At 46.0% G+C, this 21,503-nt stretch overlaps 1 protein-coding gene across 4 annotated transcripts in view; it reads left to right on the top strand.

Annotated features, from left to right (window-relative positions):
• LOC124596554 (pleckstrin homology-like domain family B member 1) overlaps positions 1-21,503 on the top strand; it is a 1,048,367-nt gene that overhangs the window by 198,913 nt on the left and 827,951 nt on the right. The window lies entirely within an intron of this gene.

Below are 21,503 nucleotides of genomic sequence, written 5' to 3'. Positions count from 1 at the left end.
AGCGCAGTGCAGACCCCACGAAGCCATGGTCCCAAGTTGTCAACAACGCACTGTGCAAGCTGTGGTGGCTCCATAATGGCGCGGACTGTTTTTACATGGAATGGACTGGGTCATCCGGGCCAACTGAATTGATCATTCACTGACATGGCTACGTTCGCATACTTCGAGACCATTTCCAGCTGTTCATGGACTTCATGTTCCCAAACGATGATGCAACTTTTATGGATGACAATGTGTCATGTCACTTGGCCACAATTAGTCGCGATGGGTTTGAAGATGATTCCGGACATTCCGAGCGAATGATTTGGCCACCCAGACCGCCCGATATGAATCCCATCGAACTTTTATGGGACACAATCGAGAGCTGCACCGGCAACACTTACGGATGGCTATAGAGTCAGCATGGCTCAGTATCTCTGCAGGGAACCTCCAGTGACATGTTGCGTCGATACAACATTAAAGTGCAGCACTACGCTGCGAAAAAGGAGGGACACATGGTTTGAGGCGCCATGCCACTGATTGCGCGGCCCCTCCCGCCGCAGGTTCGAGTCCTCCCTCTGGCATGGGCGTGTGTGTGTGTGTGTGTGTGTGTGTGTGTGTGTGTGTGTGTGTGTGTGTGTGTTGTTCTTAGCATACGTTAGTTTTAGTTCACGTAGTATGCAAGTCTAGGGACCGATGACCTCAGCAGTTTGGTCCCTTGGAAATTCACCCACATCTGAACATTTTGAAAAAGGAGGTTCGACACGATGTTGAGATATCGCATGACTTGAGTTACTTCAGTGTGTAACACCTAATAGAAGGATATTCACTGTCGTTTGAAGTGCACGTAGATTTCCAGCCATTCCCGCCGCTACGACCTGCGTGGTCAGAGGTTACGTGGACAACATTCCGGTGTTCGGTGCACAGTTCCAGGCGGTCTGAGATTTTGAAAGGATTTAAAATATTTGAATGGTATCCGATAAACGTGACTGCTTCTTAAGACTTCTCCTGTCAAGGAGTAACAACTTTAATCCGGTACATGGGAATGTGGTCGTCTCGTACGGAGCTGCTAATGTAGGGGTCTCAGTTTTCCTTTCGCACGGAAACGCCAAAAATAATTTGTCCAGCACCTCCATGCGGCTGCTTTAAGTCATGCTAAATGTCAGCCAAGCCAGTTGATTTTCACTAATTAAATCATCCATAGACACGAATGAAACTTTATTTTCAAAATCGTATTTAGTTTTCTAGGTGGCCTGAAGGAATTTTAGTAAATTACGCAGAGTTTCCAAAACTTAGCTTCCAATTTACTTTAAACTTCAAATTTACCATTAGGTAATGAGACATTGACTTTTAAGTGAAAAGCACTCAAAAATGACCCTCAGCGAGATACCGAAATTGGAAATCTGTGGTAAGGTCTTATGGAACCAAACTGCTGAGGTCATCGGTCCCTAAGCTTACGCGCTACGTAATCTAACTTTAACTTACGCCAAGGACCAAGGACAAAACACACACACACACACACACACACACACACACACACACACACACACACACACACACACACACACACGCGCGCGCGCGCGCCCGCGCCCGAGGGAGGACTCGAACTTCCGACGGGGGGGGAGCCGCGCGGGCTGTGACAAGACGTCTTAGACAGTGCGGCTACCACGCTTGGGCGAGATACCGAGAGAAGCATGTTGGAAATAGGACAACGAAAAACTAATTAAAGAAACAGGCAGAAATTGTAGAAGCAAATATTATAGTAATGAAAATTGAATGGAACTGGATGAAACATGTTGTTTACGAGAGGTAATGAAAGACTGACACGACGACGAAATGGACGTGTGTAGACGATATTAGAAAACATGTAGTAGCAACAAGAACGTGTGCAGCAGAAAAATGTTGTTGTGTCTAGACAAGACAGCCTAGACACAATGAGAGGAAGCCGAAAGGCACGCGCTAAGTTAAAGCAGGATGGCGTGAGGTCTGAAACAGGATACGTAATGAATGCTATAAAGAAAAGTACGTAGCTTCTGGAATACTTAACTTTAATCCATCCTTTTGGTACATCTGGAGATTGTGGCGATACAAGTGAGACTTTAGATACATGCAATGTTACTAATGGCGCCTTGCTAGGTCGTAGCCATTGACTTAGCTTAAGGCTATTCTAACTATCTGCTCTGCAAATGAGCTATGCTTCGTCCGTGTAGTCGCTAGCAAAGTCGTCCATACAACTGGGGGCGAGTGCTCGTCCGTCTCTCAAGACCTGCCTTGTGGTGGCGCTCGGTCTGCGATCACACAGTGGCGACACGCGGGTCCGACATGTACTAATGGACCGCGGCCGATTTAAAACTACCACCTAGCAAGTGTGGTGTCTGGCGGTGACACCACATTCCTCCCCCGCAAATCGGCGAACGGTCGTGTTATAAGGCTTCCGCCCGCCGTGGGGAGGACCCCATGTTGACGTATGCGATGAGGTGGGGAACCTAACAACAGGCGAGGCCGTGCCACCCGCACCCGGCCATTCGGTCCGAGGGGAGCTAGGAAACGCCTGAAAACCTAGTCCAGGGTGCACGTCAACATGCGGTGTATGCGCCCGTGAAGAGACAGGAGGGGCCCAAGGGTCGACCTCCATTGCGTCGGGGTATCCGACGCGCGATGACGTCATGTGGTCCGGAGCGGGCAAGAGTTCCATGGCGGAGGACAGCTGGTCACGGGAAGCGATCGGCGGCGCGTGACCCAGGGAGGCGCTTGGCGGTAGCAGCGAAGCGTCCACTGCAGGCGGCGCCGGCGGGAGAACAGGCGGCGGCTGCGGCGGCGCGTCGCCATGGGGCAAAATGGAAGGCATCGTCGGTAACACCTGGGGATGAGGCGAGCCAGTAGATGGGTCCCCAGGGCGCTGACCGGACGGCACCGTCGATGGAAGCAGACGGGGAGCGGCAGAACCCGTGCGACGACAGAGGCGCAGCTGATTGAGATGCCGACGCACCTCACCAGAGGCCCCCAAAACCAAATACATCGCGCGGCCGATGCAGCGAAGAATGCGCCCTGCGAGCCAACGCCGTGAACCTCGATAGTTGCGATAGAATACAACGTCGCCTGGAGCAAAAGCAGGAGTCTGCCGCTGCACAGGAACCGGATGTGGCGGGTGCAGCAAAGACATCAAGGTTCGATGAAGACGACCGTGGAGCAACTCAGCCGGCGAGCGACCATCTTGGGGCTGAGAGCGATACGATGACAAAAAGAGCAACAACGCGTCCTCCCGAGAATGCGACTCTTTCAACTTCAACATCTGTGACTTGAAAGTCCGGACCAATCGTTCAGCGGCACCGTTTGACTGAGGCGAAAACGGCGCGGATGTCAGATGTTGAATACCATTGGCCTGGCAGAATGATTGAAATTCTGCGGACATGAATTGTGGGCCATTGTCGGAAACAATGGTCTGCGGAAGACCTTCCATGCAAAAGATAGCAGACAACGCTTGGATGGTGGCAGTTGACGTCGTGGAAGACATCCGAACAACAAAAGAAAAATTACTGAAGGCATCTACCAGAACCAACCATCGAGCATTCCAGAATGGACCAGCAAAATCGATGTGCAAGCGTTGCCAAGGGGAAGTGGCTTTTGGCCATGCAAAGACTTTCCGCGGCGGTGCGGATTGATGTTCGGCACACGCCATGCAAGAACAACACACATTCGTAATCACAGCATCGATTCCGAACCAAGTACAGTGCTGACGAGCAAGTTGTTTCGTTCGCACTATACCCCAACGTCCTTGGTGAAGAAGCCGTAAAACAGAGGACTGTAACGAACGTGGGACCACGACTCTGGACTGATCATTATCAGAACGCAACAACAAAACACCACGTCGAACAAAAAGTCTCTCCTTGTGAGCAAAAATCGGCGAACCAACGGATCCTCGATCCGAGACTTTGACAAAGGCCATTGCATAGCAACAAAACGCAAAACGGTAGCAAGGACCGGGTCAGCAGCTGTGGCTGTAGCTACACGACGAAAGTCAATCGGAAACGATTCGACCACTTCATCGGTTTCCGAATCAATGAACATGCAAGCAAGTTCGGAAGAATCGAATGCTCTATCCTCAGCAACAGGCAAACAGGACAATGCATCAGCGTGTCCATGCTTAGCAGTGGACTGATACAAGATATCGTAGCGGTACTGCGAGAGGAAAATAGACCAGCGAATGAATTTCTGCGTTGTACGTGGAGGTACAGGCTTGTTCGGATGAAAAAGCGACGTCAAAGGTTTGTGGTCTGTGATGATGGTAAAGTGACGACCATACAAGAAATCATGGAACTTAGTAACACCAAACACAAGAGCCAAAGCTTCTTTCTTTATCTGTGAATAATTTCTTTGCACAGACGAGAGCAATTTTGACGCAAAGGCAATAGGGCGATCATGCGATCCATCTTTGTGCGCAAGCACAGCACCGATCCCGAAATCCGATGCATCTACCATCAAAAAAACGGGTTTCTGGGGATCGAATGGCGTAAGGCAAGTATTTGAAAGTAACGCCGATTTCAACTGGCGAAAGGCGCGTTCGCATTCCGTCGTCCAGACGAACGAAACACCTTTACGGCGTAAGCGATGAAGCGGAGCTGAAATGGAAGAGGCATTGCGCAGAAAGCGATGATAATAGTTAATTTTTCCCAACACACTCTGTAGCTGCCTCAAATTCTGTGGCAAAGGCAAGTCTTGTATGGCACGGAGGTGCTCTGGACTGGGATGTATGCCTTGTGCATTTATGACATGTCCCAGATATGGTAAGTCACGAGCAAAAAACACACATTTGTCCTTTCGCAAGCGAAGACCATTTTGTCGCAACACTTGAAATAATGTTCGTAGGTGTGCTAAATGCTCATCTGCTGTCTTTCCGGAGATCACAATATCGTCCAGATAGTTTGCTGCAGTAGGGACCGACGCACAAACAGTTTGTAAATATTGCTGAAACAATGCAGGGGTGGACGCACACCCAAATGGCAGTGTTTCGAATCGGTACAAACCAAGACGCGTGTTAACCACCAAGACGCGCTGGGATTCCTCGTCCACTGGTATTTGCAAGTACGCATCTGCTAGGTCCAACTTCGAAAAGTATTTACCCGGGCACAGTTTATCAAAAAGATCTTCTGGGCGGGGTAAGGGAAAAATTGCAATCACTAGTTGTGGATTCACTGTTGCCTTGAAGTCCACACAAAGCCTCAGTTTTCCGGAAGGTTTTGGCAAAATTACTAAGGGTGAGGCCCAGAGAGAAGCTTGCACACGTTCAATTACACCTTGTGATTCTAAATCGTGTAATGTTCTTGCGACCTCATCACGCAATGCGTGAGGAACATTGCGTGCTCTAAAAAATTTCGGTTGCGCGTTGACTTTGTTCCAAATGGGCTTCATAGTTTTGAGCGCAACCTAAGCTCGGTGCAAAAAGTCTGCAAATTCTTCACACAGACGAGAAACACTGGCTGAAGGCACAGTCTGATTCACTGATAGGACCTGATTTACAATAGACATGTTAAACAACTGAAATAAATCTAAACCAAACTAGTTCACTGCAGAAGAAGAACGAAGAACGTAAAATGACACAAGTTTTGTTTGTCCCTTGTATGTTGCAAGAAGGCTGCACTGTCCTAACACAGGGATATTCTGACCTGAATAACTATTTAACTTAACATTTGCGGCACGCAACGGAGGTTTGCCCAGTTGATTGTACGTGTCGTGATTGATCAATGAAACTGCAGCTCTGGTATAGAGCTGGAATGGGATCACTCTGCCTTCAAAGTCCAAGTCTACAAAAAGGTTATTGTCCTGCTGACGACAAGAGCGACTTTCGCGTGCAATTTGAACGGACACTGGTACAGAAGCACTTGCTAATTGACGTGATTTCCGGCGACGTCGACGCACACTTTGTGTGGGACAAACACAGTCACTGTTAGAGACAGTGGCACTGGATGAAGCGGAATTAACTACATGAATGTCTATGGGCGAAGGTTCACGAGCCTGAGTATTCTTGGTCCGATTCCGGCGCGAAGGGCCTGGAATGGTTGTGATTGTCTGATCTGAGCTTTTTCTGGCAAACACTTTGAACATGTCCTTTCTTATTACAGAAAAAGCAAATAGCCTGGCGTGACGTGCAATTTGCACGCGAATGTCTAGTAACACACCGCGGGCATGATTTCACTGCATTTGTATGCTGGTGCGGCACACCTGGTTTAGAGGGTGGCGGCAGCTGCGTGGACGTGCGCGAGGGCAGTATACCAGTCCGAGCAGCGCGCCCGGTGGGCCGGTTAATGTTACACACGGCTGGCGAAGTTGCAAATGATTCCTGAGCAAAGTCAAGTGTGTCTTGCCTATCTAATATGTGTATCACTTGCTGAAGGGAGGGATTAACTAGTTTCAAAATCTGTTCCCGTATACGAACATCACAAATGTTCTGTGCAATTGCATCATGTACCATTGTATCTGAATAAGGGAGTCCACATTCACACTCAAAAGCACAATCCCTGGTAAGGCCTTGCAATGTTGCAACCCACTCCCTATTAGTTTGACCGGCCGTACGTTTTGTACGAAAGAAAGTATACCTTGTTGCAACTACATTAACTGTTTCCTTGAAATAGGCATCTAAAGCAGACAAAATTTCTTCGTAGGACAGAGTTGCTACGTCGCGTCGGGGAAATAATTTCACTATCACACGGTACGTTTGCACCCCTTCACACGCCAATAAATGAGGGAGCCGCTGGTTACCTTGAATTCCGTAGGCGGCGAGATGAAATCCAAACTGGCGTGACCACTCCATCCATGTTTCCACGTCTGCTTGAAAATTACGGAATGGTGGTGCAACTGCATGTTGTAGCTGCGGTAGCGATGAAGCGGCGGCGGCCGCATCGTTTTACAGTGCACGTTGACCCTGGACGAGCTGTCCAAGGGCATCCAATAACGCCTGCGTCTGCTGATTCTGCAAGCGATAAAATTCGGACAGTACATCTGGCGAAGCCATGACACAGGTAAATGTAAGCAATTAGAAAGAACAAGACCCTTTCCGTTGACTCGTCGCCAAAAATCTTGTGTCTAGACAAGACAGCCTAGACACAATGAGAGGAAGCCGAAAGGCACGCGCTAAGTTAAAGCAGGATGGCGTGAGGTCTGAAACAGGATACGTAATGAATGCTATAAAGAAAAGTACGTAGCTTCTGGAATACTTAACTTTAATCCATCCTTTTGGTACATCTGGAGATTGTGGCGATACAAGTGAGACTCTTTAGATACATGCAATGTTACTAATGGCGCCTTGCTAGGTCGTAGCCATTGACTTAGCTTAAGGCTATTCTAACTATCTGCTCTGCAAATGAGCTATGCTTCGTCCGTGTAGTCGCTAGCAAAGTCGTCCATACAACTGGGGGCGAGTGCTCGTCCGTCTCTCAAGACCTGCCTTGTGGTGGCGCTCGGTCTGCGATCACACAGTGGCGACACGCGGGTCCGACATGTACTAATGGACCGCGGCCGATTTAAAACTACCACCTAGCAAGTGTGGTGTCTGGCGGTGACACCACAAATGTAATGCATGGAAAAATCTTAGAAGCAGTAGATGTGAATTTGCTGGCTCCTACTAGCAGATTACTAATGGTGCTGGCGGATAATAATAATAATAATAATAATAATAATAATTTATTATTATTATAATTACAATAGCAATACAAAGACGTTCTAGTCTGCTTATACAGGGTGCGATGGGTATAAGTGCAGATATCTCTATTGGTGACGATGTACTGAACAACATTACGTCAGTATTTACGTCCTTTGCGGACTAATAATTGTAGCTGTTTCAAGTTTTATATTTTTAGGATCCCACCTACTAGGGCTAGAGCAAGCCATTAGTAGCTATTTTCCTCTGGGCAGTAGGTCAGGTTTACATGCGTAAACGTGTGGACGCAAAATGGTTAGTCTGTGCTGACAGGCATTGTCCACTTAGTGGTGCAGTTACGACCAGGCAGAAAACATATGGTCGGAAAGTTTTTGACGTGTTTGCGTGAAGACAGTTCGACGCAGAGAAAAAGCAACCATCACGCTGATGTTTGTGCATATTAAGGCACCATATATAAAAATATCTGCACTTGTTCCCGCCGTTACACCCTGCATAACCGGTTTATAATACAAAAGTTATACTGATTCTTAGAATTTATTCGTCCACTGTTATCGAAGGGATTGAAGTGCGGTGTTACGGAAGAATTCTGAAAATTAAGTGGGGTATTAAGGTAGGCCTTCCGTAGAACGGACGACAAGAGGGATATGAGGGGAAACTCTAATAAGGAGGAGGAAGACCATGTGTTATGACTGCGCCACGGAAATACTGTACAACCTCACCAGGTGGATGCTTGAAGATATCCTGTCACGCGAAAGCTACGTACATTTTTTTTTTTTTTCGAGAACCAGTACTGGGGAGTCTAAGAGTAGGAGTATGTTCCACCTCGTACGTTTATATCTTTCTGGGTAGGTCTAAACAAGATTATACTAATTCCAGCACAAAGTGGCATAACGTAGTTTTCCGCCCCGTGTTCCATGTGTGAATGGGACGGGGAAAAAATACAGTACCTCTTGCAACAAGTGCTTCATTGTGGTTTGCAGAATATCGATGTGAACGTAAATATGGAATATTTTACTTATACTAAGAGCCATAGACGGCAAAAATTCGAGGGAAAAGCAGAAGTTGTCATATATCCAAAATATAACTGAGGAGGTTGGGTCTAAGTCGTACTTTGTGATAAAGAGTTCAGCACAGGAGAGAAAGTTGTTGCGGGTAGATCAAAGAGTCAGAAGACTGAAGAAAGCAAATCTTTTGCGTGCAGCTCTGCACCAACTATGGAGATAATACATACGCTGCGCAACATAATTAAAGTATCACTTTTTCGAAACGCCATTTAACTGGAATCCTACAAAATCGTGGCGCCCTGCGACACGACCATAGGGCTCGGTGATGCATCAAACATCAAAGTGTCGGCCAATATGAAAAGAAGGCCGCTGCTGAGACGTCCATAAGAGGTGTAAGGTGGGTTAACGATTTGACATTGGCACCAGATTTCATATACAATTTTGGCCAATCGCACCTGGACGTATCACATGATGAGTCGTACCCGCTATTCGCATATTTCATCCCTTCTTTTCAAGCCTCTGCCATGTACGTCAGAACTGCGACGTCCAGCGTTGAAATTGCGCGTCGTCCTGTTGCTTATCACACTGAGATCTGTTGTTCTCGACCCGAAATATATGGAAATCAATGTTCCAAGCAAAAGGTTGGTCTCACTGACGCCCTAAGTGCCACACACTTAGGCTTTGGTCGCAGAATTGTGGTGCAATCTGGCGCGTATGTGACATCAGACCCTCTTTGTACCCCTCAAGAACTGAGCTCGAGCCTATTCATTTACACTGAAGATCCAAAGAAACTGGTACACCTGCCTATCATATCATATGGGGCCCCCGCGAGCGCACAGAGGTGCCGCAACACGACGTGGCATGGACTCGACTAACGCCTGAAGTAGTGCTGGAGGGAATTGACACCATGAATCCTGCAGGGCTGCCCATAAATCCATAGGAGAAAAGGGGGGTACATTGCAAGGCATCCCAGATATGCTCAGTAATGTTAAAGTGTGGGGGGGTCTGGTGGGCAGCGGAAGTGGGTGCAATACATATTTGTTTTTGGAAGTGTTCAAACTCAGAACAGTGTTGCTGGAGCCACTCTGTAGCAATTCTGGACGTGTTGGGTATTGTATTGCCCTGCTGGATTTGCCCAAGTCCTCGGAACGCACAATGTACATGAATGGATTCAGGATGCTTACGCACGTGTCACCTGTCAGAGACCCATCAGGGGTCCCATATCACACCAACTGCACACTCCCCACACCATTACAGAGCCTCCGCCAGCCTGAACAGTCCCCTGTTGACATGCAGGGTCCATGGATTCATGAGATTGTCTCCATACCCTTTCACGTTTATCCGCTCGATACAATTTGAAACGAGACTCGTTCGACCAGGCAACATGTTTCCAGTCATCACCAGTCCAGTGTCTGTCTCGACGGGCCCAGGCGAGGCATAAAGCATTGTCTTGTAGTCATCAAGGGTAAATGAGTGGACCTTCGGCTCTGGAAGCCCATATCGATGATTTTTCGTTGAGTGGTTCGCACGCTGATACTTGTTTATGGCCCAGCATTGAAATCTGCACCAATTTACGGAAGAGTTGCACTCCTGTCACCTTGAACGATTTCACTTCAATCATCGTTGGTCTCGTTCTTGCAGGATCTCTTTCCGGCGGCAGTGATGTCGGAGATATGATGATTTACCGGATTCCTGATATTCATGGTACGCTCGTGAAATGATTATACGGGAAAATCCCGACTTCATCGCTGCCTCGGAGATGCTGTGTCCCATCGATCGTACGCCGACTATAACACCACGTTCAAACAGACTTAAATCTTGATAAACTGCCACTGTAGCAGCAGTAACAGATCTAACAACTGCGTCAAACACTTACTGTCTTACATAGGGGTTGCCGACAGCAACGCCATATACTGCCTGATCACATACCTCTGCGCATGCCTACGTTTCGAAAAACTGAAACTTTAATTGCTGTGTTGCGCAGTGTAAAGAAATCAATAAATATCTTTCAGTATGAAGTGGATAGCTGAGCCACTAGGGAATCGATGCAACACCTCAAAGGCATCGCTGGTTCTGAATGGTATTGGTGATCTTGTAGCCATTACTCGGACGTACATTTACACGGGCAATGTTGTTATCCGTGGGTAGTACAAGACGATATATCAGGGACATACGCTAATTTCTTCATTGGTTTGTCTCCGGTACAGCCGGCGTTACTAAAATGGTTCATATGGCTCTGAGCACTGTGGGACTTAACATCTGAGGTCATCAGTCCCCTAGAACTTAGAACTACTTAAACCTAACTAACCTAAGGACATCACACACATCCATGCCCGAGGCAGGATTCGAACCTGCGACCGTAGCGGTCGCGCGGTTCCAGACAGTAGCGCCTAGAACCGCTTGGCAACTCCGGCCGACCGGCCCCGAGTTACTCACTTCATATCCACCACTCACTGCAGTACACCGAAATCCCATTTTTTTCTTTTTTTGCAGCGAATGAGACACGCAGCGCATGAGACACGCAGCGCGAAGTAACACCTTTGCGGAAAAACAGAGTGAGGAGATAATGAAATCTAGCAGTAGATGCTAATAATTATTCACGTCATTCGTCGTGAGGAACTGCCTTAAAATTTACGTTTATTTTGTGACGCCGATATACTTAGTTGAAAACATTGTCGACGTAATCTCGTAATAGACGGAGGATAAGTTTCACTGTAACACCGCCGGCGAGTAGGCCGCGGGGAAGCGCAGGGCAGGTGAATCAGAACGTCCAAATGGAATATGGACTTGCCGCTTCTCAAACACGATTCCAGACTTCAGCCATAGGAAGCCCCTCCCGTTTAATGATCTACATCCTTGACCCGGATTTGCACAGTGTGACTTTATAGCTCTACTTACGCATATTATATTCGGGTACATATTATGCAAAATCTTTAATATCACTTCGCGAAACTTAACACCAGAGGGTCGATAAATGCCAGAGGGTCGATAAATGATTCGGAAAGTGATGTGGTTTCGTTTGGTTTGCTGTTTCTTTCTTATGAGCTGTTCGCAAATATTTTCATAATGTTTCCACGTAGACAACAGGCATTGAAGGTGAAACCTTCTGCGATTTTAGGCCGCGTCATGTTTCTCGACATTTCGTCCCCCTCTGCTGGGTTCTCCTTCAGGATCTTCTGGTGTTCACAGTTAGGTGTTCAGAGAAAAATGACTCTATCTATCTATCTAGATTGTAGCTTCAGCAGTAGCAAGTGCTTGCATTGCAGTCTTTGTGCCGTTGCAATTAAACATCCAAAAGAAAGGACGGAATACGGTGTAAACCACTCCAGTAGATAGCATTTGAATACCCTGTACTGGTATGGTTGTCGAAACGTGGTCTAGGAACAACGAAGCAATGTATATAAGAAATAATGATAGGAACGTAGGTTTTCAAAGACTGACGATGGAGCTGCTCACCTACATTGTGTAGCTACAGAGAAAAACACTGACAGTACTAGTGAGTGGAGCGTGGGGAACAGTCTGCAGGGCTGCCAATCCTACCGTAATTAAAAGCAATTTGTGCCGGCTGCGTAGAGCACGGCGTTCTGTTTCTTTACCCTGCCCGTCGTGACCACAGTACAGACCGCACACTCTGCAAGACGAACGTTCACAGAATGCAGATTCAGCGGTATGCAAGTCTCCAGTGAAGCGTGATACGTCTTAGCGGTAATGATTTGTACACGAGCCATTTTTCATTGGTTCGTCTGGAAGCGTTATACACAGTTCCGCACTATCGTTTAGTGAACCAAACAGGAGATCACAGAGAGTCAAATCAAATTTGTAACTTATCAGGACTTCCTAGCTGACAAGGAGAACTATATGAGTAAAAGTAGCTTAATGAATAACAAGGAAATGAGATCCGCATAACCACCGCATCCTCAGCTCTTACATCCACATCCACGGGCAAATTTTGTGAAACACTTTAACCCGTTAGTAGCACTGGAAGTCTGATCACTGGGTGCACCCAATCAGAATTTTTGTGTGCTGAAGTCAGATTTCGTAATTTATACTTCACAGACAATGAAAGAAGTGGCCGATCACGACATTATTTTAATATAACATAGCATTTCATAATTTTGATACTTTCCGTAAGTTTCCTCTTTGTCGTAATCTATAAAACTCATGTACTGAAATTTTCTACAGACCAATTCCACAACATTGGGAATACAAAGGAAATCTTGTCACAAGCTGTTTCATGTTGGATGCTTATTATTATTGTTACCATTGATTTCTGTAATGCAGAGGGACGAAATTTTGATGACGACACTGTCCTTGGAGAGGAGAGAAAAAAGCATAACTGACCGATACAAATGCCACTATTCAGAGTTCAGCACTGAACTTAACATGAAGTTCTGTTACAATATGATTTACATTACTCATGTGTCTCAGCTACTTTGATGTTGTACTCTTTCTGTCTTCCACTCTTCTCTGTGCACAGTAACAACCATTTTAGTCAATCTTTGTCTGTAACTATAATTTTTCATTCTGCTGCTACTTGGTGTCAGGATCATTATTACTGCGTGTCTCACAATTCATCGTCAGACGGTCTTTTCATCCTTTCATCAAGACAAATTACAGATTGGCTTCCTGTGAGTTGCCCTAGGACAACAATAATTCACAGTTATACACGTGTAACCAAATGGGTGCTCCACATGTGTGTTAGAATTCAACATTTCACGTAAATTGCATCCCAAAACAAATATGTATTGCACCCATTTGGTTGCACGTATATAGTCGTGAATTATTGTTTATCCAAGGGCAACTCACAGGATACAAAAAAAAAAAAGTTCAAATGTGTGTGAAATCTTATGGGACTTAACTGCTAAGGCCATCAGTCCCTAAGCTTACACTCTACTTAACCTAAATTATCCTAAGGACAACCACACACACACACACACACACACACACACACACACACACACACACACACACACACACCCATGCCCGAGGGAGGACTCGAACCTTCGCCGGGACCAGCCGCACAGTCCATGACTGCAGCGCAATTGACCGCTCGGCTAATCCCGCGCGTCCACCGTTTTCACAGCGACCGCATACTGTACAGCAAAGCAAATGCAGAACAGTGAACTAAAAAATAATTGAGTAGCTGGTTGAGTGTATATTAAACTGCTGATCTGAGCATCCGTTTGTATCAAAGTGGAATCAGGAAACATTAAAGACTTTTCTCTGAAAAGTATCACTGTAAATGTGTGAATGACGACGATCGATCCATGAATTTAACTGAATGACAGTCGGAGACGAGACAGATGGAAACAAAGTAAATAAACACTTAATTATTTCGGTACATTTATCCCACTGTAGGACAAGATGGTCAAAACTTTCATGGAAAACTGTTTGCGGTTGTCTATCGAACCATGACTGAACCCAAGCGAGCACCTCTCCGTCCTAAGCAAATCGGCAGCCACGAATTTATTTCTTCAGCGCTCCAAAAATACGCAAGTGGCATGAGGAGAGGTCGGATGTGGGTATGTCCACATGTTGCCAAGATTGTTTCGATTACGCTGCAGAAGTTTCCCGATCTCTCCCCGAGTATTTTTCTTGTTTTTGAAGTCCTGAAAAAAGACCTTCGTGGCCGTCCATTTGCTTCGGACAAAGATATGCACGCCCGGGTACAATCATTGTTCCGTTGGTAACCGCAAACAGACTTCCATGAAAGCACTGACCGTCTTGTTTCACAGAGGGATAAATGTAGTAGGATACATGAAGTAAGTTACGGCGGTTACATCTAAAACAAAGGTTACATACTTCTGTCCCATCTCCCGTTTTCAATTCATCTACATCTACGTACATACTCCGGAAAACACCAAATGGTCCACTGTCGGCAATACTGCCACAGCGAAAGATAATCGTTAAATGACCAGGGATTCTGCTTATAGTATATCATTTGACATTCATCTGATTGTTTACACAACAGCAGTTAGACTGTCTTATATGTAACTCGAATCAATTTTCCACAGTTTTTGCAACGCAAGCCTAACTGAACTTTTAAATTTGCTATTGCTAAACAATGTTTTTTTTATTCATATGTTGATCTGGACCGGTTCTGTGATAATTGTGTCGTCTGATGTTGTTCTGAATATTTGTTTCGGAGTGTGTCAAAGATGTTACTACTTCTGGTCGCATACATATCGTGGCCGTTCGTCGGTTATGAATTAAGATGGTTGCAGAAATGGCTTTAAACCGCGCTTCGAGTTGGATAAATGCTCTGAAAATTATATTCTCCAACATACGCATCTCAAGAAATGCAACTCAACGACAAGAAATATTGTAATCACTCCAGGCAAAACAACGGGATGGGATTAAGATGGGATATTTATGCGAAAAATACGGTTATGGCAACAGTGCACACTCAAACTATTTCGTGTATTTGGCTGGGCGGCGTGCACTTTCACTCAAAACTTCCTTTTTTTGGATCGCATATTATGCCACCACATATAATTAAAGAGGTTCGAAATTTTCCGTTGCAAAATAAAGTGCAAGCAGTAGTAGCAGAAACCGATAAATAGTTCGATCATTCGCTGTAGCCCGTATGTACGCAGTCTACATACACTTTTCACTTTGCCAGTAAGTAAAGTTCTTGTAATTTCACACTCCGTAAACACAGTTAATTCATTTCTTCTGATTTTCATACTTTAATTAGTGTCCAATCAGTTGCTCAATGGTTCAAACATGACGTACCATGTCTGTCGTCCACCATTAAACAATTCTTGATCTTTTCCGTTCTTAGCTTCTTCGTTGCGAATCTTCATCAAAAAATTCCGCTCCTCCTTAAGTTTTCCTATCGGCTACTTTTCCTCCTGGAAAGGCCTCCACATTACCTATATAATCTTTACATATGCGATATCGTGGCATTCCGTTCATCGACCTGTACTAACACGATGTCATTACAGTCTGCAACAACTCTCTTTATTACATTTCCAGTTTCTCCAAAACAGCTTCACTTCTTCTCGATACAGCATTTGCCCCTCTACTCTCCTCGACAAATCCCAGTCTGAACTTCATCTCAAAACACGTATTCTTTCCCCATTAAACAAACACTTCCTCTCGTAACCACTGACGTCGTCTTAAGTCATCCTTTCACTCCCATCCGTCTTTTGTTTAATTACGGGCATAGAAAACAAAATACTTTCGAATGGGCGTAGTATTACTTTACATAGAAAACAAAATTTTATATTAATATCACACGAAAGAATACATTAACAATTACAGTTTCACTCATTCAAATACACTCCTGGAAATGGAAAAAAGAACACATTGACACCGGTGTGTCAGACCCACCATACTTGCTCCGGACACTGCGAGAGGGCTGTACAAGCAATGATCACACGCACGGCACAGCGGACACACCAGGAACCGCGGTGTTGGCCGTCGAATGGCGCTAGCTGCGCAGCATTTGTGCACCGCCGCCGTCAGTGTCAGCCAGTTTGCCGTGGCATACGGAGCTCCATCGCAGTCTTTAACACTGGTAGCATGCCGCGACAGCGTGGACGTGAACCGTATGTGCAGTTGACGGACTTTGAGCGAGGGCGTATAGTGGGCATGCGGGAGGCCGGGTGGACGTACCGATGAATTGCTCAACACGTGGGGCGTGAGGTCTCCACAGTACATCGATGTTGTCGCCAGTGGTCGGCGGAAGGTGCACGTGCCCGTCGACCTGGGACCGGACCGCAGCGACGCACGGATGCACGCCAAGACCGTAGGATCCTACGCAGTGCCGTAGGGGACCGCACCGCCACTTCCCAGCAAATTAGGGACACTGTTGCTCCTGGGGTATCGGCGAGGACCATTCGCAACCGTCTCCATGAAGCTGGGCTACGGTCCTGCACACCGTTAGGCCGTCTTCCGCTCACGCCCCAACATCGTGCAGCCCGCCTCCAGTGATGTCGCGACAGGCGTGAATGGAGGGACGAATGGAGACGTGTCGTCTTCAGCGATGAGAGTCGCTTCTGCCTTGGTGCCAATGATGGTCGTATGCGTGTTTGGCGCCGTGCAGGTGAGCGCCACAATCAGGACTGCATACGACCGAGGCACACAGGGCCAACACCCGGCATCATGGTGTGGGGAGCGATCTCCTACACTGGCCGTACACCACTGGTGATCGTCGAGGGGACACTCAATAGTGCACGGTACATCCAAACCGTCATCGGACCCATCGTTCTACCATTCCTAGACCGGCAAGGGAACTTGCTGTTCCAACAGGACAATGCACGTCCGCATGTATCCCGTGCCACCCAACGTGCTCTAGAAGGTGTAAGTCAACTACCCTGGCCAGCAAGATCTCCGGATCTGTCCCCCATTGAGCATGTTTGGGACTGGATGAAGCGTCGTCTCACGCGGTCTGCACGTCCAGCACGAACGCTGGTCCAACTGAGGCGCCAGGTGGAAATGGCATGGCAAGCCGTTCCACAGGACTACATCCAGCATCTCTACGATCGTCTCCATGGGAGAATAGCAGCCTGCATTGCTGCGAAAGGTGGATATACACTGTACTAGTGCCGGCATTGTGCATGCTCTGTTGCCTGTGTCTATGTGCCTGTGGTTCTGTCAGTGTGATCATGTGATGTATCTGACCCCAGGAATGTGTCAATAAAGTTTCCCCTTCCTGGGACAATGAATTCACGGTGTTCTTATTTCAATTTCCAGGAGTGTATATACGTTTAATTTTAGTATTGGTATTAGAAAATCAGTAAAATAAATGAATAATTCAACATCGTAAACATAGGCAGTTGACAAAGCAGGTAATATTGTTAAATTGACATACACTATGTGATCAAAAGTATCCGGACAATTGGCTGAAAATGACTTAAAAGTTCGTGGCGTCCTCCATCGGAAATGCTGGAATTCATTATGGTGTTGGCTCACTCTTCGTCTTGATGAGAGCTTCCACTCTCGCAGACATACGTTAATTCAGGTGCTGGAAGGTTTCTTGGAGAATGGCAGACAATTCTTCACGGAGTGCTGCTCTGAGGAGGGGTATTGATGTCGGTCGGTGAGGCCTGGCACGAAGTCGGCGTTCCAAAACATCCCAAAGGTGTTCTATTATATTCAGGTCAGGAATCTGTGCAGGCCAGTCCATTACAGTCATGTTATTGTCGTGTAATTACTCCGCCACAGGCCGTGCATTATGAACTGGTGCTCGACCGTGTTGAAGGATGCAATCGCCAACCCCGAAATTCTCTTCAACAGTGGGAAGCAAGAAGATGCTTAAAACATCAATGTGACCTGTGCTCTGATAGTGCCATGTAAAACAGCAATGGGTGCAAGCCCCCTCCATGAAAAACACGACCACACCATAACACCACCGCTTCCGGATTTTACTGTTGGAACTACACACGCTGGCAGATGACGTTAACCGGGCATTCGCCATACTCCCATCCTGCCATCGGATCGCCACATTGTGTACCGTGATTCGTCTCTCCACAGAAAGTTTTTGCACTTTTGAGATGTCCGATGTTTACGCTACTTATACCAAGTTAGCCATCGTTTGGCATTTGCCGGCGTGATGTGTGGCTTACGAGCAGCCGCTCGACCATTAAATGAAGTTTTTTCACCTTCCGTCTAAGTGTCATAGTACTTGCAGTGGATCCTGACGCAGTCTGGAATTCCTGTGTGATGGTATGGATAGATGTCTGCCTATTCCACATTACAACAATCTTCAACTGTCGGCGGTCTCTATCAGTCAACAGAAGAGGTCGGCATGTACGCTTTTGTGCTGTACATGTCCTTTCACGTTTCAATTTCACTATGACATCGGAAACAGTGCACCTAGGGATGTTTAGGAGTATGGAAATCTCGCGTACAGACGTATGATATGACACCCCATCACCTGACCACGTTCGAAGTCCGTGAGTTCCGCGGAGCGCCCCATTCTGTTCTCTCGCTATGTCTAATGACTACTGAGGTCGCTGATATGGAGTATCTGGCAGTAGGTGGCAGCGCAACGCATCTAATATGATAAACGTATGCTTTTGGGGATGTCCGGATACTTTTGATCACAAAGTGACATTAATCACATTCACCGAAGGTGTCCATCATTATAAGCAGTTCTTACTGGTAAGAAGATCACAAGTCTTACGAAATTATTTCTCGGCTATTACGACACACAGAGCTAAATGAAAAATTTACGGTACTTTAAGACAGGGCAAGGACTTGATGGGTAGCGTGTTTACATCACTTACGTCACCATAATTCTAGCCTGAATTCAAGTAAGCGTTAATCATTTATTATTTTGCTCTCCTTCTGATCAAATATAGATGGAAGCAGTAACAGCCAAACACAACTAGATTTTTTTTTTTCTTGCCGTAACAAGCTTCCAGCGGATAGTTCCACATTCATAGGACGGCAATAGCTTCGTTACGTTGTGTATGCAGAGTCGGTCTATGACAATCAGCTTGGTACAGTAATCACTGCATGACACTTGATAATGAGATACACCACTTTTTGAGACATTGTCGACGACAAGAGAACAACTAACTCTGCTTTACAGTGAAGCATGTTTGTGTGAGGTGGACTTACTCTGTCTCATCTTTTTCCTATTCGCTCATAAGCAGACGTGTCATCCAATAACTTTTGTTGAAGACATGAGCATTTACTCATGGCTTAAAGTACACAATATGAAGCAAAACCTACACAATAGCTGAACGAAAATACCAGGTCACAAGACACCATATATGCAGTATAAACTTCGTGAATGGCAAGAAGTTGCCAAAATTGTTAATAATCACCACTACCCGTGTTCTGCGCTTAACACGAAATCGCAGGCGGCACTCGCGGACGTATTGTTCGCTTGCGTGACACTTCTGTCGGATCGGAAATCACCAGATTTGTAGACATATTAGTGTTCGAAGAGATTTGCCTATATATTGCTTATGTATCGAAAACAATGACAAATGAATGAATGTACGACATAGGACACTGTGAATCTAAAGTAAGAAACTGAGTTTTGGGATCCGTTTGCACACTGCATTTGTCAAACGCAGATAGCAGTAATATTTACAGAGAGTTATTAACTGTGCCCGAAAAACTGTCAAAGTAATGTTCACCACAGATCACTGTAATTAGTTACCGATGGCTATTTCCATTATTCCATCTCGTGTCCACTAACCTCGCTCCAGCTGCTGCACATTCCTGCAGTAATCTTGCCAGTCCTGGGCAGTAACTGAAACGAAAGCAGAATAAGGTGATTCTGGAGTCTTTCGTTAGACATCTCACCAGCGACATTGGTCCCCCTGAAACTATTTCATTTTGGCCTATGCCAGTTCTATCTGATTTCGATCTCATGCAGGGCGGTAAACGCACTAGTTTGTGTTTTCTGCTCTCAGCGATTTTATTCGCGACACATACTTTCACGGCTGGTTTATTTCCCTTTATTGTAGATAACAGTGCAGCCTTCCTCATCGAGTCGTTGCAGTTTATTTGCCCATCTTGCAACCACTGTAACATCGTAATTCTGATATCATATTTATTAGGCGTTCTGTCGAGCTTCCTACTGTGGTAATGTGCATTATCCATACAATCACAGAATTTTGTGGAATATTACGAACGACCATACCTGCAACACCCCCCCCCCCCCCCAATCTACGTTCATTTGTTTCGTCAAATTCAAGTAGTTCACAAATTAGCGGAAACAGTTTCTTGCATGAAACTTCCTGAGAAATTGAAACAGTGTGCCCAGATAGGTTTCCCAGGTTCGAATCTCGGCCGGGTACACAGTTTTAATTTTTAAGGAATTTGGAAGCAGCGCACACTGCGCTGTGGGGTGAAGATTTTCTTGCGTCTTGGACGTACTTCCCGAATTTGTCCTTCTCAAAGCAACATAAGTTGTGTGTGTACAGTACTGGTGCGAAAGTATCATTGTCGAAAAGAAGAATGGCACAAAGAGAGATGGGCCGAAACAAATGCACCGCTGGAACCTCTAAATGGTTCAAATGGCTCTGAGCACTGTGGGACTCAACTGCTGTGGTCATAAGTCCCCTATAACTTAGAACTACTTAAACCTGACTAACCTAAGGACATCACACATCCATGCCCGAGGCAGGATTCGAACCTGCGACCGTAGCGGTCGTGCGGTTCCAGACTGTAGCGCCTTTAACCGCTCGGCCACTCCGGCCGGCGGAACCTCTAAACACTCATAACTAGCACCATCCGTCAAGGAACTGCGAAATGAGTTTACCAGTCAATTTGTTTCACTAAAAGGCAAAGTAGAACAGCAGTACAGACGTCATTAAATTTTGTCAGATTTTTTTAATGTTACCATCAATATAAATGCATTGCATTTGTGATACAAGCAGTAAATACTGCTTGCAAAAATCGAAAAGTAATTAAGAGGCAGTCTCTTGGTAAGACGCCACGCTGTATTTTTGTTTCCTGCTACCAGATTCTTGATCACACAATAGACGAGAGATTTTCGAATTTTAATCTTAGTGAAGTCCTGTGATTTTAATTAACCGAATAGTCTTTATTAGAAACATCAATATGTACTCTTCGAATTGTATATCATGATTTTTGTTCATTAATAATAATGCAACAGCAGTGGTGGCTGCTCTGGCTTCGAAGCATAACTGCACTTCTGTAACAGATACTTCCGGTGAGTTCCAAAAATAAACTTACCCAGTGACGAGAAGAATTAAAAAATGGTTCAAATGGCTCTAAGCACTATGGAACGTAACATCTGAGGTCCTCAGTCCCCTAGACTTAGAACTGCTTAAACCTAACTAACCTAAGGACATCACACACATCCATGCCCGGGGCAGGATTCGAACCTGCGACCGTAGCAGCAGCGCGGTTCCGGACTGAAGCGCTTAGAACCG

Source organism: Schistocerca americana, chromosome 2 (assembly GCF_021461395.2).
Source record: "Schistocerca americana isolate TAMUIC-IGC-003095 chromosome 2, iqSchAmer2.1, whole genome shotgun sequence".
Classification (NCBI taxonomy): Eukaryota; Metazoa; Arthropoda; class Insecta; order Orthoptera; family Acrididae; genus Schistocerca; species Schistocerca americana.
Note: the sequence above shows the minus strand (reverse complement) of the source record. Positions and strands in the feature narration are given on the sequence as shown.